The sequence below is a fragment of the Planococcus citri genome, chromosome 4, assembly GCF_950023065.1.
Source record: "Planococcus citri chromosome 4, ihPlaCitr1.1, whole genome shotgun sequence".
NCBI lineage: Eukaryota > Metazoa > Arthropoda > Insecta > Hemiptera > Pseudococcidae > Planococcus > Planococcus citri.
This window is the reverse complement of record NC_088680.1, coordinates 61,433,108-61,460,654: the sequence shown is the minus strand read 5'-3', so window position 1 is coordinate 61,460,654 and position 27,547 is coordinate 61,433,108. Positions and strand designations below refer to the sequence as shown.

At 31.7% G+C, this 27,547-nt stretch overlaps 1 long non-coding RNA gene across 1 annotated transcript; it reads right to left on the bottom strand.

Moving 5' to 3' along the window:
* LOC135845039 (uncharacterized) lies at positions 1-27,186 on the bottom strand. Its single transcript, XR_010558693.1, has 4 exons — positions 26,931-27,186; positions 1,097-1,271; positions 807-995; positions 1-726 (listed from the first exon to the last, which is right to left on the bottom strand). It is a non-coding gene; the product is annotated as an uncharacterized LOC135845039 (long non-coding RNA).
* Positions 27,187-27,547: the final 361 nt, after the last annotated feature.

The window sequence follows — 27,547 nt, the reverse complement described above, 5'->3', positions numbered from 1 at the left end:
ATACATAGCAAAAATGCTACATTGGTAAAATAATTCTTAAGGTGAGAATCACAGACATTTACATATAACAAATTGCATTTGCAGCAACAATATAAATGAATTCAAGTAAATATTCTTTAAATTAAGTAATCTAATCAGATTAAAAATAGATTGTACCTAATTGAAAGTATTGAAAAATTCTAACAAAATAGGTTATATACATTTAGAACCGATCAATTAAGTAAGAAATGAAATGTAATATTTTTTGAAAAAAAAAAAATAAGTAGGTACCTAATTAATTAATAAGTAATAAAAAACTGCATAATTTTATTATTATTTTTTTTTTAATTTCGAAAAAAAAATAACTGAGGTTTTAGGGTTCCCCTGACCCCGCCTCTCCAGTGGATCCCTATTAAAATCTTGGCGTCATCGAGGCCAAGCATCAGCAAAATCTTCATGTAAAAATTATAAGCATCCACGCAGACAACAAGAAGCTACATAATTTATGTGGGTTTTTTCCTATCAATGATAATATTACAACAACTGTACTACAAGCATTTTAATAATACAGACGTCATGTCAGCATTTTGGAGCTAGGATCGATGTCGTCTTCTATCGTAGCGACACTACCCACTATCTGAATTATCTGGAGTTAGAATTTGTGAACATTCAACACTAGCAATAGCCAAAGGTCTATCAAATTCAGCTATTTCTTTGTATCGTGACGAGCATCTCAAAAATAGCAATCTGCAAGAAAAATCAAATATTAGCACAAACTACGACATACCTACTCGTAGTTTATTGGGGAAAATTATTTTCACACGTACTTGGCCAATGAAGTAACATTGACATTGGTAAATAAACAGCTGACGATCTTGTTTCTCTTCATTCAGTCGAACTTTCATTTTTGTCTTATAGCAATTAGCATCCAAACTCGCATGCATGCAATAATTGAATAATGCATATTCGAGGTTCTATTTTATTGAAGGCTTCATCGGATAACCATTCCACTTCATCTTTAAAAAAAATTAAAATTAAAATACATCCAACTTGACAAATGAAAAAAAAAATGATCAAGAATGAATTTACAAAATAAGAAACAAGAAAACATACTTACAACAAAAATAAGTTCAGGATTGAGCATTATTCTGTTGACTGTTTTCAAACTTAAAATCATCGGTGGCATTTTGAACTGATCTTTCTTGGAAATCAAACTTCTTTCTTTTTTTGTACTTTTTCTCGCCGTTTTCTACCATCGTTGTAGCTTTCTTCTTGGACAATTAATCATGATTCTGTTTGAAAAAAATTGAATAAAATTAGATTTATTATAATAATATAATAAAACGAAATTAAAAGAGCATGCATAAATATTTGTTAAAGCTCACCTGACAAAATCAGAAACTAAATGATGTATTTCATAACACGATGCTTCTTCGTGAAGAGTAATTTTTTAGCTTTAAAACTTGTTTTTTTTTTAAAAATATGTATCGACAAAATAGCTTCAAAGTACAGTGATAAAAATACATTGAAACGCTTTCAAAATGGAATTTGGTTTCCAGTTTACACTTCCAAGTGTTGAGTTGAAGTATTTATCAAAGTACAAAGTAAATGAAAACTAGTTTTTTTTCTTAATTAACTCTCAATTATCAAAGAAAAAGTTCAACAAAGACAAAAATCCAACAAATTATAGTTAAATTCAACCAGTTTTATTTTTAATAAATGTTTTTGTAACGTACCTACTCATATAAGTGCCTACCTATATTACAGTACAATGTTGCGAATACAGGGACATGACATGAATGTAAACAATGTTCTCAACATTATTGTATTTTTAGTAAGGGTGCTCTCTCTTTACTTCACTTTAGTTTAAACTGTAACTATAGGCTACATATTAATTATGACATGAATGTAAACAATGTTCTCAACATTATTGTATTTTTAGTAAGGTGTGCTCTCTCTTTACTTCACTTTAGTTTAAACTGTAACTATATTAATTATTAACGTCGTGTTTCTTAAATATAAACAATCAAAATACCTATTCACAAACAACTACAATACATTATACATTGGCGACAATGGTTTGTCATGGTATAGTAAACTCACATTTTTGTTCTTTTTTTGTCAATATGCTGGGTACAGCAAGAACCAATGGTGGTAATTTATTAAAAACAACTCTCAATTGTGTTGCTATAATTTTAAATTTAAGCCATTTTCACCATAACAGGATGTTTGGAAATTTAATTTTCAAAAGTTTGAACTTGAAATTAATATTTTGCAAACTTAATATGAGATGAATTTGACTCTCAATAATGCAATTGCTATATGCCATCAGCAGTCAAATGTACTGCCTTGCTGTGGAGCATTTTGAGGCAAAGCCAAAAGTATTGAAGGATGTGTCTTACAAAAGCTACGTTATATGTAGCTAGATATACTTTTGGCCAATGTTTCTTTTATCTTGTTTTAATTTTGTTTTCTACAATCTTTGATAATTGATATGCATATTTTAATTTTTATTATTGTTTAACACTAAGTATTTTTTAAGTTTTTTTTTGATGTGGGTAGTGTAATGTACCTATCTATATTCCTAGTATGTTGCGAATATAGTTTGTTACGTCTAACATTATTTCATTTTTAGTAAGTGGTGCTCTCACTTTACTTTACTTTACTTTAGTGTAAACTGTAAGATATCTGATAAAATGTATAGTTACTAATAAATTTTTATAGTGTGTTTCTTAAATAAATAAGTAATCAAATTTTCTTATACCTTTACAATTTATTAGTTTTCCATCTCATCTTCAAATACCAATCGAAGTTACATTGGTGAAATAGAAAAATCCCTACTTGATCAAAGTGCATTCATGTAACTTTGATCACATAATTGTTGACTAAAATTATTGTTCAAAATATGTATTTATGAATTTCATTATTTTCAGTTTGGTAGTTTTCACTTTACTATATCATTTTCAAAGTTACAATTTTGACCATTTTTAAATTAGAAAAAAAAACTTCATTTAATAAAAGGAGGCAGCCTTGTATCTAGAATTTCCTTCTGGTGGATGATAAATGAGTCATAAGTCGGGCACATTCAGGTAGTGAGGACCTATTTCTAAGGCACAAAAATCATAAAAGTCCCAACTGGCTCATTTAAAAATTCTCACATTTCAAAAAAAATGTACATAGGTAAAGGAATGTACATTTGTAAGCAGATCGTAGGCAATTACGATATCTATAGTACACAGCTACAAGCAAAAAAAGTTCCAACAGGCTTTCATTTGGCCCCAATTATACCTAGGAAGCTCATTTTTTTTCAATAGAAAGCCCTGCTCGGCGATTACTTGATGCAAAAAATATAGCGAAGCCCAAATTTTGAATTTAAGGGCCCCAAATTTGGGAAAAAGGGGGCTAAAATCATTATATGTAAAAAAAATTTGGAAATACACTTTCTTCCAAATTGTATTTTGAACTGAATTCCAAAACTTGAACCGATTTGGTCCCATAGAGGGGATGGGGAAGATATGCCCCAAAAACCAACTTTTGGGCCCCCCTCCTCTAAATTTTTGAAAAATGGACCGATTTTGCTCATTTTTGTTTTAAAATCTTCCTTATGACGTGTAGATATGTTATAAAACATTTTTAATTCAAAATTTTTTAGTTTAAGCATGAAAAATTAAAAATCAAAAAAGCATTATTTTGAACAATCATAACTTTGAACCTTATATTTTTCTCAGCCGAATATTCCCAATTTGCTAAGCATTTTATTTATCATCAAAATAATGGTAAACAAAAAATCCAATTTGGGGGCAACCTTGAGAAAAGAAGGGAGAGTGATGGGGTTTAAGCCCGAGGAACGAGTACGGGGGTTGGGCCGCGAAGCGGCCAGGGGGCGGAGCCCCCTACTAACAATACAATACACTGATTTTACAAAGCCTGGTTGAAGGTACATATAAATGCAGCAGTAGTAAGCAGTAGCTAAATTTCAAATGTACATTTCAGAAATTTTCTTGTCAAATTTCAATCAACTATACAGGCATTTACATACAACTTGAAAACATTGTTAAATGTTGATTTGAGTATAGTTTTTAGAATTTCTCAAGCAAATACTTCACTCAAATATGTCTGAGTGAAGTAAGGGCAAAAATCTTGGAAAATGTTCAATCCGAGGATTAAAACGAACATCTTTTTTATTGTGAAATTGATTTTTATGGATTGAATTCAACACTCCCTAGATTTGAAAAAGAAATTTTCAGAAATTTCAATTCCAGAAAAGGAAAGCAAACTGGGCGAGTTGATTTTTAAGGAAAAGATTAAGGACCATTTGAGATCATGAGCATTACTCGCATTGCGCGTTTATCTCTGATTATGGGGGTGTTAATGTAATTTAAGAGCTGTAAGCGTACTAAGTATCTATCAGCAAATCATTTAATTTTTTTATGACTTTATATTACATCTGTATTAATTCCAAAGAATCATGACTCAAGTTTGGGTTCAAAATTCTTCAAAAGTGCTCAAAAAATGTTGTGATAAGATTTTTTGAGTTTCTGCTGGAATGAGAACAATATGTAAGTACCTATATCTGTACATGATTAAGGCAATAACTGATGAAATCCAAAGAATCGTGACTTAAGTTTGGGTTCAATATTCTTCAAATGTGCTGAAAAAATATTGTGATTAGAATTTTTTGAGTTTCTGCAATTTCTGCTGAAATTATACTCGGTATATTTTCACATATTACAAGACACCATTTTTCAAAATTTGAAAATTGCTATCCAATTTCCAGTAAAAAATTCTTTGAGATAATCAAATAAAATTTTTACAAAAATGTTTGATTTTCTTATCAAGTTCATCCTGAAATTAGATACATTTGGAAACATTCAAGAAAATCCGGATAGGTACATTAAAAATACAAACAATGTTCAAATGGTGCTTGAAAAATTTTAGATAGGAATTGAGTACTTGTATGTAAGTATTCATTTTCTGTTGAAATTTTGACTGTTTTTGATAGTTACTTCACATTTTGTGAGATAATCGTTAATTAAAATTATTGTTCAAAATATGTATTCATGAATTTATTATTTTCAGTTAGTGTTAACTTTTCTATATCATTTTCAAAGTTCCAATTTTGGCAATTTTTTAATTAAAATAAGAACCTTCATTTTTTCATAAAGGGAGGCAGGCTTGTATCTAGAATTCCCTCCTGGTGGGTGATAAAAGAGTCATAAGTCTGGACATTCAGGTAGTGAGGACCTATTTCTAAGGCACAAAAATCATAAAAGCCCCAACTGGCTCATTTAAAAATTCTCACATTTCAAAAAAAATGTACATAGGTATATGCCTAGGAGCCTAGGTATATACATACAGGGTGCCCAGAAATATCGAGTACCCCTAAAAAAGTTTTCTACCAAAATACTTTGGTTGGTCACAGTGAATGATAATAATGATAGCACATGATTGGTTGTTGGACTGGAGAGATAACATTCCACCAATCATATGCATCTATTTCACGTTGCCAACCTATATTTTTAATGAAAAACTTTCTTAGGGGTACTCGATATTTCTGGGCACCCTGTACATTCATAAGTAGATTGTAGGCAATATTTATATAACAGGGTAATTCTCAGAAAAAGGGTCGATTTTGATATGCATAATTTTGAAAAACGAAAATCATTTTTTTGGAAAATTTCAAGTGGGAATCATTTGTATATGTGTCCCAGATCCCTTTTCTAGTGTTGGTCTCAATTCAATCCCCCCCACTGTGGACCGCGGCCCCCCTAAAACGGCGATAATTAGAATTCGACCCTCATCGATGTGTAATATGTCGATTGACATGTTTTCAAGGTCGTAGAATTCGAATCTGGAGTTATTTTTTTTGTAGAGGTGGAGGGTGAGGCGTGGGGAGGGGGAAAATGTCAAATTTTGCTTATATTATCGTGTAATATGTCGATTTATGTTTTTCAGGCCGCAGAGTTCGAATCTGGACTTATTTTTTTGGTAGGGGTAGAGGTGAAGTGTGGGGAGGGAGAAAATGTAAAATTTTGCTTGTATTATCGTGTAATATGCCGACTAGCGCGATAAAAGTACAGCTGTCTGAAATTTGGCCAAGTCGAAGGACAAATGGGCGCTGGACAAGCCGAAGGACAATCTCAACGTTTTTTCGTTTCTAGCCTTATCTACTGGACATTATTCGATTTTTAACACGTAATAAATGTGTACTTATCATGTAGAGTAACTTCCCGTGCTCAATTATTGGTTTTAGCGGGTTCGTTGGCGTAAATGAAAACACCAAGCCGAAGGACACAGATTTTGCGAAATATCAAAACTTCACAGATAAGTACGATCAGAACGAGCTGTAATGTAGTTTTTAAAAAGAACGGTGCGGGGTAACATTTCTATGAGAACAGTGAACCAGTGCAGCCACTCACCATAAAAAAATGTTGGATTGGGAAGCTACCAAAAATAATTGAAAATTGCTCGAAAATTTGCGCAAAAAGTGTGTGACAGTTTTCAAATGTGAATTGTGAGCTTCCTATAGACTTATTGCAATTGCAATTTGCACAATAAGAGACCTTCATGTTCTATGATAATGAGAATGTGTCAATTTTTCCAAAAAAAAATGAAGTTCATTTCACTTTATAACATTCATTTTCAAAAACATGATGTGTGACAGCCAAGTCGAAGGACATTTGGGGTATAAAATCAAATGTACACCAATGAAAGGAGGGTCTAAAAACCTCAATACCATGTGTGAAATGTGTGCGGGGTCATTCTTGAATGGACCAAAAAAAAAAAAAAAAAATCATGCTAAAACCGTTGAGAAATTTGCCATGTACACGAATTTTACCTTTTTCTGAGAATTACCCAATGTTCAATAAATAATAAATGAATTGCGTTATTTTATTATTTGAGTAACAATTAGGTATGTTTATAAAAGCCCAATCAACAATTAAAATATTTTTATATACTACATACATATAAAGTACACCATTACACCATTGTTGTTAGATGCGAAAAGTACATCTTTATGAGCGACTAGGAAACTGTAGAAATAAAGTACTTTATTTGTACTAGTAAAATAAAGTAAACATTATCTCATCTTTCATCAAATCAATTTGTAAGGTTTTAAGAAGTGGTAACACTATTACCTGTGATGTAAATAGACCGGTGGAGTGGAGTTATCAGTTGATTAGAGATTTTCATGTACGGTTTCTGCTTTGATTATTAATTATTTCGCAAACATTCATTTAATTGCAATAGTGTACTTGTTTTGGGTGTTATTTTATTATTGAAAATGTTTAAAATAAATTCCACTTTATTGTTAAATGTTGAGTTCAAGTGATTTACATATCATCATTTCATAAAGACAATGGTCAACGATTTCTACGGCCGGTGTTCAACTCTTTGTATGATTATATTTTTAGTGTTGAACGTTTTCATACTACTTAATCTAGGTACTTCATAGAATCGTATAAAATAAGTAGCTATATAAATACTACGTGTACGTATGTATTATCTCTACGTAGCTAAGTGAAAAGTGTATCTTTCTGAGTAAGTACATCATTGAAGTTTTTTAATTTTGTTCGTTGAAAAAGAGAAAAACTTCATCACCGGCCGAGTACATAGTTACTCACAATGATACAGAACAGAAGTTGCTGCTGTAGTTTGTGTTAAGCTATCTGAGTATTCTATGTAGGTAATCAATATGGAATCGTTGACCATTGTTATCACTCTGAAATGATACGTAAGTACTATAGACGTACCTAAGTGCATCTACATATGGATACTTACTCGTTTAAATGTTCTTGTGAACACTAAAACCGAACAGTGATAGAAATTAAGCTGATTCCGTCATTCGAATCATATGTATTTTGAATAAATTGTGTTATAATTGTGTATTGTGTAGATTGTGTTTGTCTGATTGGATAACAACTTGACAAGATGAGATTTCTGGTATTCTTCATCAGTACTTGACTGATTGAATAGGCACTTACAGCACTCAGCAGCGACTTCTGTATCATTCTGAGCGACTATAAGTACTGTGATTGATGTTTTTTAACGAACGAAATTAAAAACTGTCAACGTTGTAGTCACTCAGAAAGATACACTTTTCACATCTAACAACAATTAGACGTAATGGTGTACTTTCTATATGTATGTAGTATATAAAGCTATTTACGCTACTCGTAGGAAGTGGACTATTATGAACTCGTACGTTATTACAACGCTCGCCTTCGGCTCGCGCAGTAATAACGCACTCGTTCATAATAGCCCACTTTATACAACTTGTAGCGTAAAATACCATTTTTTCCAAGATATAACGCCAATAATTTGCAACGCTCATTACGTCGATTGCGGAGATTGCAGAGGCAAAAAAATTTCGGGAATAGCCGCCCAGGCTTGTGTCTAGGATTTCCTTCTGGTGGGTGATAAATGAGTCATAATTCGGGCACATTCAGGTAGTGAGGACCTATTTCTAAGGCATAAAAATCATAAAAGTCCTAACTGGCTCATTTTTTAAATTCCCACATTTCAAAATAATGTACATAGGTACCTATCTGCCTAGGTATGTACATTAATAAGTAGATTGTAGGCAATATTGATATAACAATATAATATGAATTTTTTAAATTTAATTCTGTCCAATTTTACTGTTTGTTGCAGAACCAGTATACAGAGTGGCGCAGAAGTCAGTTTTCCGATTTTCACGTTTAGTTTTTCGTAAATAAATCAAAAACTAAGCATCCTAGAAAAAAACTAATGGCATTATGTCGATTGGAAATTTAATTCTCTACAATTTTCTTCGACCTCATTTTTCCGTAGAGTGCTTTTTTCCGCTTCCAGACCGATTTTTATGAAGTGCAGTTTGCAAATTTTTCAAAAAATCACAAACTGCGTTTCATAAAAATCGGTCTGGAGGCGGAAAAAAGCACTCTACGGAAAAATGAAGTCGAAGAAAATTGTAGAAAATTAAATTTCCAATCGACATAATGCCAGTAGTTTTTTTCTAGGATGCTTAGTTTTTGATTTATTTACGAAAAACTAAACGTGAAAATCGGAATACTGACTTCTGCGCCACTCTGTACTACAGAAATTAAGTGATTATATGGAACTCGAATCGGTAGTAAGGCCATAAATTGGTTTTCTAATTATTAATTATTCACTTTCACCCCATTAAGTTTTTAGAATGTTTCAAGCAAAGCAAACACTTCACTCAAATGGGCCAGAGTGAAGTGAGGGCAAAAATCTTGGAAAATTTTCAGTTCAAGGGTTAAAAAATGAACGTCTTTTTTGATTGTGAAATGGATTTTTCTGGATTCAATTCAACACCCTTTAGATTTGAATAAGATTCTAGTATATAAGGTCGGCAAGGATTAACAAAAAAGACCAATTGTCCAAGTATGCCCTACAAACCAGAATTATGACGACTTCAAGTCCATGTATGAACCATATCATGTAAGTAATTTTTATTTTTTTAATTTTCTATTTATTTTCATTTTCACCCCAATATTTGAAATTTTTAGAATGAAGTCATATAGTGTTATTCTTCGTAATTATAATGGGTCATTCCATGCCAAATCGGCGGATTTTTGCACGAGGGGTCTTCGATTTTTTTCAAAATCAGATCATTTGTAGAGGTCATCAAACGATGACGAATGACGCAAACCGGACATTTTTTCGATTTTTTTTGACGGAGCTGTGGCGCTTCAAAGTTCTCCAAAATGGCCGAAAATGGAAAATTTCAGTTGCGAATTGCTCCGGTAGTACGTGGTATAGAATTTTGAACTTTTTTTCAAATTGTAGTACTTTGAGAGGGTAATCGACGAGTGATGTCAAAATCAGTGTTGCCACTTTCAAAAACCTAAAAAAATCGATTTTAAAACTTATGATTTAAACATAACCACGATCTCGGCGAGTAAAAATTCTGAAAAAATTCTCAGTTTTAGTCCTTTTTATGTAGAATAACATATCAAAAAATTGGACTGGCATCTTTTTTCATTTTCGAGAAAAAAAAATTACAAGTTTTACAATTGCTGCAAAAGTACCATCCGAAACCTAAAAAATGAAAATTTTTGCATTTTTGAAATATTTTACGAATGTGTAGACGATAATGTGAAAAAAATCCCCCTCCCCCCATTTGTCAACGAATTGACATTTTTCGTGCTATAAATTTTTATTTCAAGAGTGAAATTAATGCATTTTTCGTCAATTTGTCGACAAATTGGGGGGAGGGGGATTTTTTTCACATTATCGTCTACACATTGGTAAAATATTTCAAAAATGCAAAAATTTTCATTTTTTAGGTTTCGGATGGTACTTTTGCAGCAATTGTAAAACTTGTAATTTTTTTTTCTCGAAAATGAAAAAAGATGCCAGTCTAATTTTTTGATATGTTATTCTACATAAAAAGGACTAAAACTGAGAATTTTTTCAGAATTTTTACTCGCCGAGATCGTGGTTATATTTAAATTATAAGTTTTAAAATCAATTTTTTTAGGTTTTTGAAAGTGGCAACACTGATTTTGACATCACTCGTCGATTACCCTCTCAAAGTACTACAATTTGAAAAAAAGTTCAAAATTCTATACCACGTACTACCGGAGCAATTTGCAACTGAAATTTTCCATTTTCGGCCATTTTGGAGAACTTTGAAGCGCCACAGCTCCGTCAAAAAAAATCGAAAAATGTCCGGTTTGCGTCATTCGTCATCGTTTGATGACCTCTACAAATGATCTGATTTTGAAAAAAATCGAAGACCCCTCGTGCAAAAATCCGCCGATTTGGCATGGAATGACCCAATACTAATGTTAAGATCGTTAAAATAATTTAAAAATCAAATCAAAAATCAAATCAATGAATCTATTATCCAGAAAACGGAGAGGCTATAAGTAAGTAACTTTTAATTTTTTCAATTTTCTAATTAATTTCACTTTCACTCAATCATTTAAAATTTTTCAGGATGAGAACAATATATGTAAGTACCTATATCTGTATACGATTGAGGTAATAATTGATGAAATCCAAAGAATCATGACTCAAGTTTGGGTTCAACATTCTTCAAAAGTGCTCACACAATGTTGTGATTAGAATTTTCTGAGTTTCTGCTGGAATTATACTTGGTCCATTTTTACAAATTACAGGACACCATTTATTAAAATCCAAAAATTGCAATCCAATTTCCAATCAAAAAATTCTTTGAAGTGTGCAAATAAAATTTTGATGAAAATTTTTGGTTTTCTTATCAAGTTCGTCCTGAAATTAGAAACATTAGGAAACATTCAAGGAAATTTGGTATGTTAAAAATACATATTGTTCAAATGGTGCTCGAAAATTTTTTGATAGGAATTAAGTAAGTACATGTATTAATTTTCTGTTGAAATTTTGACTGTTTTTGATAGTTACTTACTTCACCTTTTATAAGATAATTGTTAATTAAAATTATTGTTCAAAATAAGTATGTATTTTTATGAATTTTTTATTTTCGGTTAGTTTTCACCTTACCTACTATATCATTTTCAAAGTTACAATTTTGGCCATTTTTAAATTAGAAAAAAAAAACTTCATTTAATAAAAGGAGGCAGGCTTGTATCTAGAATTTCCTCCTGGTGGGTGATAAATGAGTCATAAGTCGGGCATATTCAGGTAGTGATGACCTGCATATTTCTAAGGCACAAAAATTATAAAAGTCCCAACTGGCTCATTTAAAAATTCTCACATTTCAAAAAAAATGTAGGTAATGTATGTATGTACATTCATAAGTAGATTGTAGGCAATATTGATATAACAATATAATAAATGAATTTTTTTAATGTAATACAGTACAATTTTACTTTTTGTTATAGAACCAGTACATTATCTGCGATTCACTAATTATACTAGGTGCAGTAACAGTAGAATCGGCTTAGTAAGACCTAAAATTGGATAGTAAGCAGTAGCTAAATTTCAAATGTACATTTCAGAAATTTTCTTGTCAAATTTCAATCAACCACTGATATTTACATACAACTTGAAAACATATTGTTAAATGTTGATTCTAGTAAACTTTTCAGAATTTCTCAAGCAAATACTTCACTCAAATAGGCCTGAGTGAAGTAAGGGCAAAAATGTTGGAAATTTTTCAATCCAAGGATTAAAACAAACATCTTTTTTATTGTGAAATTGATTTTTATGGATTAAATTCAACACTCCCCAGATTTCAATAAGAAATTTTCAGAAATTTCAATTTCAGAAAAGGAAATGCAAACCAGGTGAGTTGATTTTTAAGGAAAATATTATGGACCATTTGAGATCATGAGCAATACTCACATTGCGAGTTTATCTCTGATTATTGTGGCATGTATATATGCATACTTAAGAGATGCCAGCGTATTATCTATCAGTAAATAATTTAATTTTTTTATGATTTTATAATATCTGTATTAATCCAAAGAATCATGACTCAAGTAAGGGTTCAACATTCTTCAAAAGTGCTCAAAATATGTTGTCGATGATTAGAATTTTTGAGTTTCTGCTGAAATTATACTTGGACCATTTTTACAGATTACAGGACACCATTTTTAAAAATCTGAAAATTGCAATCCAATTTCCAGCCAAAAAATTCCTTGAAGTGTGCAGATAAAACTTTGATGAAAATTTTTGATTTTCTTATCAAGTTCATCCAAAACCTTTAAGAAAAACCGGATACGTTAAAGATACATATTGTTCAAATGGTGCTTGGAATACGTGTGATGGGAATTAAGTAAATTCATGTATTCATTTTCTGTTGAAATTTAAAATGTTTTTTGATAGGTAGTTGTGGGCTCAGAACTACTCAGAAATGTTCAAAAATATTTTTTCAATACAATAAAAGTGTGTATTAATGAATTTTTTATTTTCAGTTAGTTTGATATTTCATTCTCTAAGTTACGATTTTGGCAATTTTCAATTGTGTTTTCAAACTTCATTTTTTTATGAAAGGAGGTAGGCCTGTATCTAGGATTTCCTCCTGGTGGGTGATAAATGAGTCATAAGTCGAGTATACAGATAGTAGCACTTAGCAGTTAGATATATAAAATTGAGAGGCTGCAAGTAAGTAACTTTTATTTTTTCAATTTTCTAATTAATTTCACTTTCACCTCATTATTTAAAATTTCTCAGGATGAGGACAATATGTAAGTACCTATCTATATCTGTATCTGATCCAGGCAATAATTGATGAAATCCTAAGAATCATGACTCGAGTTTAGCTTCAATATTCTTCAAAAGTGCTCAAACGATGTTATGATCAGAATTTTTTGAGTTTCTGCTGGAATAATTATACTTGGTCAATTTTTAAAAATTCAAAAATTTCTATCCAATTTCCAGTCAAAAAATTCTTTGAAATGTGCAAATAAAATGTTGATGACAATTTTTGATTTTCTCATCAAGTTCATCCTGAAATTGGAAACATTAGGAAACATTCAAGAACATCCGGATAAGTTTAAAATACATATTGTTCAAATGGTGCTTGAAAAATTTTAGATAGGAATTGAGTACTAGTATGTAAGTATTCATTTTCTGTTGAAATTTTGACTGTTTTTGATAGTTAGGTACTTCACATTATGTGAGATAATTGAATGGTGCTTTTCAAGAAGGTCCTATCGACCGATAGGACCTTTTTGAGGAGTTCATGAAATTTGAATCTCTGACGTTTTCTACACAAGATGGTGCAAACCGCAGCGCTCCATGTGGTGTTGTTCACAAACAGCAGCTATATGAAGTTGCCTAGGAAACGCAACTGGAAAATGAGCGCATTACCTTCTTCTCCGAAATGGTTGATCACAACTATACCAGAAGGCACTCTTGAGTAGTAATTTTCAACGCAGAATTCAAATTTTGAGTCAATTTTGCCCCTCGACCCCAAGGGGGGGTGGTACCAAATGAAAATTTGGGGAAAATGTGAAAAAATCGAGTATAGTGTCGAAATCTTGGAACATTTGGGCTGAAAACCCGATTTTCGAGCCAATTTTGTCCTTCGCACGCCAGGGAGGAAGGGGGTGGTACCAAATCGAAATTTGGGGAAAACAGTGAAAAAATCGAGTGCGCACTCACACATGCATGGCTAAAGTATGAGATGATACAGATTTTCGCAGGTTTCCGCAGGTAAATCGATCGCAGTTGTTTTACATACACTAAAATGCATAATTTTTCATATTTGTCGTTTTGGGGAATGCTGGCGGAAGAAACATCTGCCCTACAGTATTAAAGATATTACATTAAAGTACTCAATTTTTTCACTTTTATCCTAAATTTTGATTAGGTACCACACCCCTCCCCCCGGAAGCCGAGGGACAAAATTGACTCGAAAATCGGGTTTTCAGCCCAAATGTACCAAGATTTCGACACTATACTCGATTTTTTCGCATTTTTATTTGGTACCACCCCCCCTGGGGGGCTACGAGGGAAATTGACTCAAAAATCGTGGTTTTTAACTCAAAGTATCAAGATTTTGACACTATACTCGATTTTTTCACATTTTCCTTAAATTTTAATTTGGTACCACCCCCCCTGGGGGTCGAGGGGCAAAATTGACTCAAAATTTGAATTCTGCGTTGAAAATTACTACTCAAAGAGTGACTATTTCATGTTTTTGGTGGGTTTGAGAAGGAATAAAATCGATTTTTAGGTGAATAACCGCAAGAAGGTCCTGTCGTTTCAAGAAGGTCCTATCGAGGTCTCTTTTGTAAAGCGCTCCCATGGAAATGTTGGTGGTGGGAAAAAAATTACTACGCAGGAAATAAATAGTGGAAAGATGCTTCTATTCAACAAAAAAAACCGGAGCTCGCTATATCATTTTAAACCAAAATGGCAAAACACTGAAATATAAAAATGCGTTTTTCTCAAAACCAGTTTTTTGTCGATAGGACCTTCTTGAAAAGCACCATTCAATTGTTAATTAGAATTATTGTTCAAAATATGTACATATTTATGAATTTTTTATTTTCAGTTAGTTTACACTTTTCTATATCATTTTTAAAGTTACAATTTTGGTTATTTTCAAATTAAAAAGAGTAACCTTCATTTTTTAATAAAAGGAGGCAGGCTTGTATCTAGAATTTCCTCCTGTTCGGTGATGAATAAGTTATAAGTTGGGCATATTCAGGTAGTGAAGACCTATTTCTAACACACCAAAATCATAAAAGTCCTAACTGGCTCATTTTAAAAATTCCCACATTTCAAAATAATGTACATCAATACTGTAATACACAGACGTGCTATGTCCTTTTGTTTGACATAGGTATATGCCTAGATATGTACTTACATTCATAAGTAGATTGTAGGCAATATTGATATAACAATATAATGGATATGAATTTTTTAAATTTAATTCTGTCCAATTTTACTGTTTGTTACAGAACCCATCAAATATTTAAAACTGAGTGATTATATGAAACTCGAATCAGTAGTAAGACCGTAAATTGGTTTTCTAATTAATTATCTACTCACTTTCACCCCATTAAGTTTTTAGAATGTTTCAAGCAAGTAATATTTCACTCAAATAGGCCAGAGTGAAGTGAGGGCAAAAATCTTGGAAAATTTTCAATCCAGGGTTAAACAAGCGAGGTCCTCGGGACCTGGCAACAGGGTTCCCCATTTTTGGATAAAGAATTTCTCTTTTTTAATTTTCATATGATCAAACAAAAGTAATTATTTGGGAATTACATTCATGTAAGCTTGGGAATTGGATTATGTTTGTTCTACTTCATACTTATAGCAATGAAATGACGATCTGGTGATTCTTTTTTATATTACACATAGACATTATATTAGGTTCATTCAAGCACTCTAAATTTTCAGCAAAACTGAAAAACAAATTTTTGGTAACAACAAGGCGTCAACAGCGGACCTACTAATTTTGAAAAGCTGTTAGTTTGAAAATGCCATTCATCATCTACAACTTAAATTTCTATTTAGGTATTGTCTACTACTGGTATCACATGTAAGTAACTTTCAATTTTCCAATTTTCCAATTATTTTCATTTTCACACCATTATTAGAAAAAAATAAAAGGTGTGTTAAAGACAAGTTAGATCCTTAGAATGAAAGGCTTTCGTGCTAATGTGCCCATTGTTCTTGCTTCTTCAGAAACCCCTTCTATCATCAATCGTATTTTACCAAAACGTTTGGGGTAAGATGGTTTTTTGTTTCTCCAATTTAAAGTCCAGAAGTAGTTTCCAGCCCTTCTGAATCCTCCAGATATACTTATTTTGAAAATTTGAGATTTTCAAAAAGTGCCCTAAAACTATCCAAAACGAATTTGAAACTCAGATTTAGGCCTACTAGAGAGATCCTTACTTTACCAAAGCAATTTTGTGTTTTAGATGGATTTGTGTAGCTTTTGCAGGTTCTCCAAACAAAGCTTTCAATAATGCTACGTATCATCTCCATGTGAAACAAAAAACAATGGCAAATCATTGTTTATTGATGTCTAACATTTTGTCATAGGGCAGATTGGCCCCACTGCTGTAGGTAGTGCTTCTTATATCACACCTCGGGAGTAATAAGGTTACATCTCAAAAAAGTGAAATTTTACAGGAGTATGATTTTCTTTTTTTTAAAAACTTGATTCATTATTTTTATCAACTTAAAATTAATTGTGAGGAATGAATAGCACCTCATTTTACAGATCTGGTATCCTACCTTCATTTAGCATAAGAATACTTTGAAAAATAAAATCTTAAAGAGGAAATATTTCAATGTTGGAAAACATTTTGTGTTATAACCTTTCATTAAAGTTGATGTGGAGGCGAAAGGAAGCGTCCAAAAAAAATTCATGTTAACAAAGTTGTAGAGAATTAAATTTCCAATCGACATAATGTCCTTAGTTTTTTCCAGAGTGTTTAGTTTTTGAGTTTTTTTTTTTCAAAAAACTATATGTTCAAATTCATTTTTCTGAAAAAAGATCAATTTAAAAATTTTTTCCATTTGGTACAAAGTTTACAAACCAATAAAAAATGCACTCCTTGTGACTATTTCTAACTGACAAACATTCAGAACAATCAAAACTGTTTGTTAACACTTTGTATGTATGAAATTCGCTCAAAAAGGTGGAGTTTTTTGAGATATACCCTTATAACCCCAAACAACTTGCAATGTTGTTGGGGTTTTGAGTAGTTCTGGGCTCAGAACCACTCAGAAATGTTCAAAAATATTTTCTCAATACATTTGTAAGTCTGTATCAAAGATTTTTTTATTTTTAGTTAGTTTGATACTTCATTTTCAAAGTTACGATTTTGGCAATTTTTAATTTTTTTTAAACTTCATTTTTTTATGAAAGGAGGTAGGCCTGTAGGTATGTAGGATTTCCCCCTGGTGGGTGATAAATGAGTCATTAGTTGGGCATAGTCAGGTAGCAAAGACCTATTTCTAAGGCACAAAAATCATAAAAGTCCCAACTGGCTCTTTGGAAATTCTCACATTTCAAAAATAAATGTACACAGGTATATGCCTAGGTATGTACTTGTACATTCATAAGTAGATTGTAGGCAATATTGATATAACAATAAGTATAGATAATATGAATTTTTTAAATTTAATTCTGACTCAAGTTTGGGTTCAACATTCTTCAAAAGTGCTCAATAAATGTTGTGATTAGAATTTTTTGAGTTTCTCGAAATATTATACAACTTAGCCCATTTTTACAAATTACACGACATGACACCATTTTTAAAAATCCGAAAATTGCAATCCAATTTCCAGTCAAAAAATTCTTTGAAGTGTGCAATTAAAATTTTAATGAAAATTTTTGATTTTCTTATCAAGTTCATCCTGAGATTACAGAAACATTAAGAAACATTCAAGAAAATCTCGTATTATGAATTTTTTAAATTTAATTCTGTCCAATTTTACTTTTTGTTACAGAACCAGTACATTATCTGTGATTCACTGATTAGGTACACAAAATTTCGTAACATCAGCTGGGTAGAAATTGGAAATTTACTTGCTATCAGTAAATAATTTAATTTTCTTACGACTTTATGTATTATTTGTTATACATTCTCAAAAGTGCAATTATTGGCATACTATTCACATTCAGAACAGAAATGTTCAAGTTTACTAAAACAGGTAGGTATCATATCGAGTCAACAGAAGAGACAAGCTACGGGTATAGTTTAAAAAACTTCATGGACATGGGACATGCTAATGAAATCAATTTTTTTTTCATTGAAAAATCATTATTTTCAACACCTACCTATAAATTTTAATTAATTTGATATTCTCCTGGAGATGATTCAGAAAATTTATGAGTTTCATAATATTATTGGCAGTTTAATCATAGAGATATCTGCATGTACATTACTTAGATCATGTTTTTTTAAAATTATGGTCAACTAAGCAACCATTTTGTTATAATTATAAAACACAGATTTTAAAAAACTGTATCACCTACCTATAGTAAATTATGGTCAACTAACCAACCATTTTGTTGTAATTAGGTGTCAAATACAGATAGTTAAGAATTGTATCGCCTATAAAACAGAGAGGCTGCGAGTAATTAATTTTTATTTTTTCAATTTTCTAATTTAAAATTTCTCAAGGTGAGAACAATATGTAAGCACCTATTATCTGTATAAATGATTGAATTGAGGCAATAATTGAATCGGTGGGAACAGAAAGGGGCTAAGTCCATTTTCGCACTTTTCAGGAATAACAAAAAACTGATTTATTTGAAAATCAAAAATTTTTGGTAAACATGCTTAGGGTCATTGAAAGAGGACCCCAAGACACAATTTTTAGCTCTGTTTAGAAAAAAAAATATTCACGTGCGCCGGCGCTGTTGCTGCCTAAACAAATGCGACTTAGACCCTTTCTGCACCCAATCGACAAAATTTCTTTTGAAATTGCTCGGGCACGAATGGGGCTTGATTCTACATCTAAGTACATCATTTAGACTGCTATATCGTTTAAATTGACCAAAAACCCCTTGAGTTCTAAGACTTTTTGCCGAAGTTGTTAATTTTTTCATCATTTTTCAGTTTAGAGATTAACTTAAATTTCAAAAAATGGTCTTCTCAAAAATGTTAGTTATTTTTCAAGGAATCAAAAAAAATTTACAAAAAAGTCATAAATGCGGATCCACCCTTTTTTTGCGCCCAAATACCACTTTCCCGGCAGTTTTGCGGAAATCTGACATCACCAGTCGATCCGCCGTACTTTGAAACCCCTATATCCGTGAAAAAATGTTTTTCCAAAAATGTGACTTGTTACCTTTCCGTTCCCACCGATTCAATTGATGAAATCCAAAATGTGATTGGAATTTTATGAATTTCTGCCAAAATTATACCTATCCCATTTTAAAAAATCCAAAAATTGCAATCCCATTTCCAATCAAACAATTCTTTTAAGTGTGCTAATAAAATGTTGATGAAAAGTTTTGATTTTCTTATCAAGTTCATCCTGAAATTAGACGCATTAGGAAACATTCAAGAAAATGCAATTTTAAATTTTTTTTTAAAAGGAACTTCATTTTTTAATGAAGGAGGTAGGCCTGTATCTAGGATTTCCTCCAGGTGAGTGATAAATGAGTCATAAGTGGGGCATATTCAAGTAGTGAGGACCTATTTCTAAGGCACAAAAATCATAAAAGTCCCAACTGGCTCATTTTTAAAAAAATGTAGCCTACATAGGTATGCATAGGCAATGTACATTCATAAGAAGATTGTAGGCAATATTGATATAACAATATAGTTAATATGAATTTTTCAGTCTAATTCTGTCCAATTTTACTTTTTGTTGCAGAACTAGAACCAGTACATTACCTGCAAATTCAGTGATTATATGTATAATATACAGAACTCAAATCACTAATCAGTAGTAAAGCCGGAAATTGGGAATACATTGAACTTCACATGCATAGCAGAGGGTAAGTAAGTCTACTATAACTGGTACCATATCATGTAAGTAACTTTCAATTTTTTTAATTTTCCAATTAAGTATTTTCATTTTCACACCATTATTAAAAATTTTCAGGACAAAGTCATATTCTCCAGAAAATGTAGAGGTACCAACCCAAAATATTTACTGGTAAGTACTGATTTTTTTGAATAAAAGGTGTGTTAAAGACAAGTTGGGTCCTTACAATGAAAGGTTTTTAATGACAAAATAATGTGTTAGCATGACTATTTTTAATTATGAATCACAACAACTCCTCCTGACAAAAAGGCACCAACTAGTTCCATCAAGTATTGAAAATCACTCTTCCTTCTTCATACTCAATTTGCATAAACATTTTGGTGCCTAAACAGAGACTACTCGAATATAATGAGTGATTAGTAAAGTGTTTTTACTTCTCTGCAGCTCCTATTTAGCTCAAATAATTGTTAATAAAGTGCCACCATACTCAAATCTATAATTTAACCACGCTTTTAGCAATGTTATTGGATATGGGTGAGTAAGTAATTTTTATTTTACCAATTTTCAAATTATTTTTCCCTTTCACCCCATTATTTAAAATTTCTTGGGATGAGAACAATATTTAAGTAGGTACCTATACTTATCTGTATATGATTGAGACAACTGATGAAATCCAAAGAATCAAAAGTGCTCAAAAAATGTTGTGATTAGAATTTTTGAGTTTCAGCTGAAGTTATATACTTGGCTCATTTTTATAAGTCAGGCATAGTCCAGTTGTGAAGAACTACATATGTATTTCTAGGGGACAAAAATCATAGAAGTCCCAACGGGCTCATTAAAAAAATTCTCACATTTCAAAAAAAATGTACATACCTAGCATAGGTAATAGGTATATGCCTATTACCTATGTACATACATAAGTACATAGATTGTATAGGCACTTAGGCAGTATATGCATATTTCAGAACTATTTATATCAAATTTGAAATTTCAATCAACCACTAACATTCACAACTTGAAAAAAATTGTTGAATGTTGATTTGAGTTTCTCAAGTAAAAATACTAAATACTTACTTCACTCAAATAGGTCCGAGTGAAGTGAAGGCAAAAATCTTGGGAAAATTTTAAATCCAATGGTTAATTTCAGAAAAGGAAAGCGAACTGGTCGAGTTCATTTTTGTCCCAATATTATGGACCATTTGGGATCATGAGCATTACTCGCATTGCGCGTTTATCTCTGATTATGGGGGTATTTTGGTACATATATAACATAAGATCGGCCAGCATTAACAAAATAAAAGACCTAGGTATTGTCTAAAATACGGCCTACGTTTACGTATTCTTACAATGCTTGGTGGATTCTCAGCAATCATTAAGCATTGAGGAATTCATTATTAACGGATGCAAAGTGATGTGGACATCCATCAGATATCATGTAAGTGATTTTTATTTTTTCAATTTTCTTATCATTTTCATTTTCACACCATTATTTTAAATTCTTCAAGATTAAGTCATATTCTCCAGAAAATGAAGAGGCTGCGATTTAAAATATTTACTGGGAAGTACCAATTTTTTAATAAAAGATATATGTTTATAGTGACAAGTTAAATCCTTAGAAAGGCCCAAAATTGGAAACACTACATTATATTACCTGCAATTCAGTAATTTGAGTAATTATATATATATAGAACTCAAATCAGTAGTAAGGCCGGAAATTGGACATGGATTACAGAAGAAAAAGTCTACTATAACTAGTATCATATCATGTAAGTAACTTTCAATTTTTCAATTTTCCAATTATTTTCATTTTCTTACCATTATTAAAAAAATTTCAGGACAAAGTCATATTCTCCAGAAAATGGAGAGGTAGCAACCTAAAATATTTACTAGTAAGTAAGTACTGATTTTTCAAAATAAATGGTGTGTTAAAGACAAGTTAGGTCCTTAGAATGAAATAAATACACTGAGGCAATACATTACACGCAATTTTATTGATAAAACATATACGTAATAACCCCGTACGTTTCGGCAAAGCTTGTTGCCTTCATCAGCGGTAACACGATACTGAATACACAACGAAATAGCTAGCGAAATACAAAGTCGAGAGTATGCGTCAGCTCGACCATTTTTAATTATGAATCACAACAACTCCTCCTGACAAAAAAGCACCAACGAGTTCCTTTATTGAAAATCTCTCTCCTTAATTCTTAGTACTCAATTTTCAGTAGGATCGGGCATATTGAACCACTTTTAGGTTTTTTCATAATTGCTTCCGAAGTTTTGAACCTAGAATGCTCAAATAAGTTTTGAATTGAAGCTTGATATTTTGACTATAAACCCTAGGAGTTTGAAGTATTTTGATCTGTAAGTTTTTTCAGAAAATTTGTTTATAGCGGCATCCATTTTTGGTTCATTAGATATGAGTGATGAAGACAATGTGTTTGATTATGATTGCAGCGTAGATACATTATGCATCAATATGTATTTAAAAAAACAAGTTGGTCAATTAAAAAGCTAGTTAAGCAACCATTTCGTTATTATTATCAAATACAGTTTTTAAAAATTGTATCGCCTATTATAGTAAATTATGATAAAGTAGGTATGTAACCATTTCAATCATTAAAAAATGTCAAAACATCAGAGAATTGCAATGCATATTCTCCAGAAAATGGAGAGGCTGCAAGTAAGTAATTTTTATTTTTTCAATTTTCCAATAAATTTCCCTTTCGTCCCATTATTTAAAATTTCTTGTGATGAGAACAATATTTAAATAGGTATGTACCTCTCTATATCTGTATATGATTGAGACAATTGATGAAATCCAAAGAATAATGACTCAAGTTTGTCTTCAACATTCTTCAAAAGTGCTCAAAAAATGTGGTGAATAGAATTTTTGAGTTTAAGCTGAAGTTATACTTGGCTCATTTTTATAAGTCAGGCATAGTCAGGTTGTGAAGAACTACATATTTCTAGGGGACAGAAATCATAGAAGTCACAAAGGGCTCATTTAAAAAATTCTTACATTTTAAAAAAAATGTACATAGCATAGGTATTATGCCTATGTACATACATACATATAGTAGATTGCATAGGCATTTAGGCAGTATATGCACATTTCAGAACTATTTATATCAAATTTCAATCAACCACTAACATTCACAACTTTAAAAAAATAATTGAATATTGATTTGAGTTTCTCAAGTAAAAATACTAAATACTTCACTCAAATAGGTCCGAGTGAAGTGAGGGCAAAAATCTTGAGAAAATTTTTAATCCAAGGGTTAAAATGAGCATTTTTTTAAATTGTGAAATTGATTTTTCTCATTTCTGGATTGAATTCAACACTCCCTACATTTAAATAAGAACTTTTCAGAAATTTCAATTTCAGAAAAAGAAAGCCAACTGGGCGAGTTGATTTTTTGTCCAAATATTATGGACCATTTGGGATCATGAGCATTACTCGCATTGCGCGTTTATCTCTGATTATGGAGGTATTTTGGTATATAACATAAGATCGGCCAGCATTAACAAAATAAAAGACCTAAGTATTGTCTAAAATACGGCCTACATGTACGCATTCTTACAACCCTTGGCGCGTTTTCAGCCATCGTAAGCATTGAGGAATTAATTATTAAGGGATGTAAGTAATTTTTATTTTTTTAATTTTCTTATTACATATTTTCATTTTCACACCATTATTTCAAATTTTTCAGGATTAAGTCATATTCTCCAGAAAATGAAGAGGCTGCAATCTAAAATAGGTATTTACTGGTAAGTAGCCTACCAATTTTTTAATAAAAGATATGTTAGTGACAAGTTAGATCCTTAGAAACGATAGGTTTCCAACAACAAAAATAATGTGTCAGCGTAACCATTTTTAATTTATGAATCACAACAAATCCTGACAAAAAACCATTGACAAGTTTCCTTATTGGAAAATCACTCTCCCTTCTTTATACACAATTTGCATAAACATTATGGCGTCCAAACAGGGACTAGTCGAACGTAATGAATGATTCGTGAAGTGTTTTTGAATTTTCTCTGGAGCTCCAAGAGCTCAAATAATCATTAATCAAGAGCCACCATTGACCATACCCGAATTGTATCATTTAATCATGTTTTTAGCACTGTTATTATGGATACATAATGAAGATATTGTGTTTGATTATGATTGCAGTGTGCATTAGTGCATCAAGATGTATTCAAAAGGCAAGTGAGAGTCACTTCAAAAGCTAGTCGCTTTACCATTTACCATTGAGAACATTCCTCAGATACATTGTTATGATTGAGCTCACCTCTGAGTATCAGTCTTTCAAAAAGATTACTAATTGCAGGTTTTTAATGGCCTCTGATGCAGAGAAGGATGAGGACGTTATTATGCAAGGTTTTTCATAATGTTGGCAAACTCAAAATGTATAGGTATTGTATGAAAACAAATTAGAAACTCAGATTTACTAGAGGAAGATCCTTACTTTACCAAACCAGTTTTGTGTTTTAGATGGATTTGTGTAACTTTTGCAGGTTGTCCAAACAAAGCTTTCAATAATGTTATCATCTCCATGTGAAACAAAAAAAACAATGACAAATTTGCAGGTTACATTTTATGATTTTCTGAACTAGATTCATATTCTTCTAGGTCGTCATCTACATCTTCGCTTATACTTTCTTCATCATTAGATGTTTCTTCTTCTATAACTTTTTGAAAGCATGTAAGGGTTCTTTTGGCACTTGCACTGACCATTGGTTTAATTTCTTCAAGCAAACTGGACAAGCTAGCCAAATCTTGAGTATATGATTTGGCATGTGCTAGTTTATCAGGAACTACTCTTAGATTTTCAACTAATTCGATAAATTTGTCTTTTGTTATGAATGAGTCATCTTTTTTTAAATCAGGATGAACGTCGAGATGATTGCCAATTTCTTCCAACTCTAGCTCTGATAACAATTTTGGTGAGTCGTTTGCTGATGAATTTGACAACTTCTTGGATTTTCGAGATCTCTTTCTTTTAGCTGGTTTTGTGGATTCGTCAGTGGAGGTGATAGTTGGAGCACCTCTTTTTGTATTTTTGTTACTGTCACTATTTTTAGCTTGTAAGGCAGCTTCTTGAATTTCTTTTTGTTGGTTTTCAATTTCTTCTTTATTTGGGCATTTTTTTGCTGGGTGGCCTGTGTTTTTACATAAGAAACACTTCATATTCGATTCTGTTGATAAGAATACACGAAACTCTTCATTATCATAGTTTATTGTTATTGAATCAGGTACTCGGCTCATATCAGTGTTATCTGGATCGAACTGTATGGATCGGCGAAAACTTAGTATATGTTTCAGTGTTGGCTTAGTATGCCCGGCATTTATAAACTTCATTGGTAGATGTAACGCAATACCAGTTTTATCAGATAATTCTTTGACTATGACGGAGTGAGGAATGATAGGGCACACGTTCGATATAGTTAACTGTTTCAATGGATTAACTAGGTGGCGAGCCTCCAAAGTGTGGTCTTTAATTTTTATCTGACTGTGTTCATCCATAAATTTATTCAGAGTTGCAACACTATCGAAGTAAAAACACATACGAGACTTGGACATTCTTGACTGAAATATTATCTTTGATGAGGGCACAACAAGTTCAACAGCAGCAGCATAGTCTTCATTCGTGAGGTCTTCAATGAGTGGGAAAACAATGGCTTGGTCTCTTTTAGGGAACACTTCAGTAGATTGAGCACAGGCTGAGTAACTCAACCCTCCTGTCAGGGACATGGCGGGGAATTACGCGAAAAAAAACAGTGAAAAAATACGAAAGTCTGTACACCGAACGCTTACGCGCACGCTTACGCGCCGTGCACGTACGTATCTTGATAAACGCACTAAACCAGTTCACAATACATGAACAACACATGAAATACACGCAAAACACGTCCTACTTCTATCAACGCACTATTCCTTCCAATCATTGTTTGATGTCTAACATTTTATTGTTTTTTTTTTTATTATTATTCGTATTATTGATTTAGGTAGGTATATTTTCATATTTACCTATATTAGCATTATGGAAACTTTTTTTTCAACTTAGGATCATGTTCCCAATGCAGCCAAGAGACATGGGTATTTCAGATGAAATTTTAAGGGTGATCAATGCGATATTTCTATGCATAGGTATGGATATTCTCAATAATATGAGTACCTACTGACTCATTTATGCAAGTATTTCTTCTCAAAATCACCACAAAATTCATCATTGAGAAATCTTACATTATATTGTTCTTTTTTATTATCATTATAAGCCACAGACTAGGTCCTTTCTTTTCCACTGTTGAAAACAATTTTTAAACCTAAATTTATATCGCGATTCTCTATGAAAAACAACGATACTTGAAAAGTAGACATTCTCAAGGGTGATCAATGTAGTAAGGTATTTCTATGCATATGGATATCCTCAATAATATGCGTACCTACTAACTCATTCAAGCAATGTTTTCTTCTCAACATCACCACAAAACTTAACATCGAAGTACCTGACTTTCTATTGTTCAATTCAATATCAATAGTAAGTAAGTAATTTTTATTTTGATTTGACATGGATGTTTTTTGAATTGGGAGTCCGTACCTACAATATTTTTACCACTAAAATACGTATGTACGTTCGATCCTAATCAATGAGACGCCAATTTTGAGAGACGTTGATCTGTAAGACGATGATCTTTGAAAATACAGAAAAAAAATCTGGAATTCTTCATTATGCCTGATTTATAAAAAATTGAAACACTTGACGCTGATTTGCATTAGGTTGCTAATCTAATCCGTATATGACATTGACTGACCTTTAAAACGTAAAAAATTCTACAGCGTTCCTTACATTATGTCAATATCAGACATTTCAAAAAACTATGTACCACATGACAGAAACCACTTTTTAGTCATTCTTAACCCTCCAAAAGTTTTCAATGAGGGGTTTATTAAAATGCCAAAGTTCTCTTATGTAGGTAAATGTGGACCGAGAATGAAAATTTTTGAGACCCAAAAATACCTGCCTTCATTTGTACAATTTGTAATATTTACACCAACATCACAGTGGATATTCTGTACTCACCAACCGATTGTGTTAATTTTTTTTTTAGATGTCAATTAGAAGAATTGTAAGTACTTGTAAAATTAGCATTGACAGGGACTTTAAACAATACTTATATGAAATTTCAAACGAATACGAAGACTTTACTCCGAAAAAATTGTACGAACATCACGACACTTCGATCAACATTTTTTTTTTTTTGCGAACAGGTAGGTCTAGGTACCTAATTAAAATTATAACCGAAGCAATTTTACAATAAAGAACATTTCACTGCTACTTCCAAGTTCTAACTATTTTAAATTCTACGTTTTTCTCTTCTTCGATCTTTCATAATTTAGTTTCAATGTCATGTACAACACGAGTGATAACCCTTGACTATATACATAGACAAAGATATACCCAATTACATATACTATACATATAGGACTGCTGCAGGTTCTTATCAATTTAACGTTGATTACCTAAACTATACTATAAGGTTCTATAATTTCATACAAAGTTATAAAGCATTGGTTATTATGGTAAAATTGTGTAGGTAATCCAGATTTTCAAAGTCCATTTAACGAAATGCGAAGTCTGTTGACTGATAACGTGGTTATTTGCTCGCCCCGAAATCATTATTTTTATTCTATTCGTCC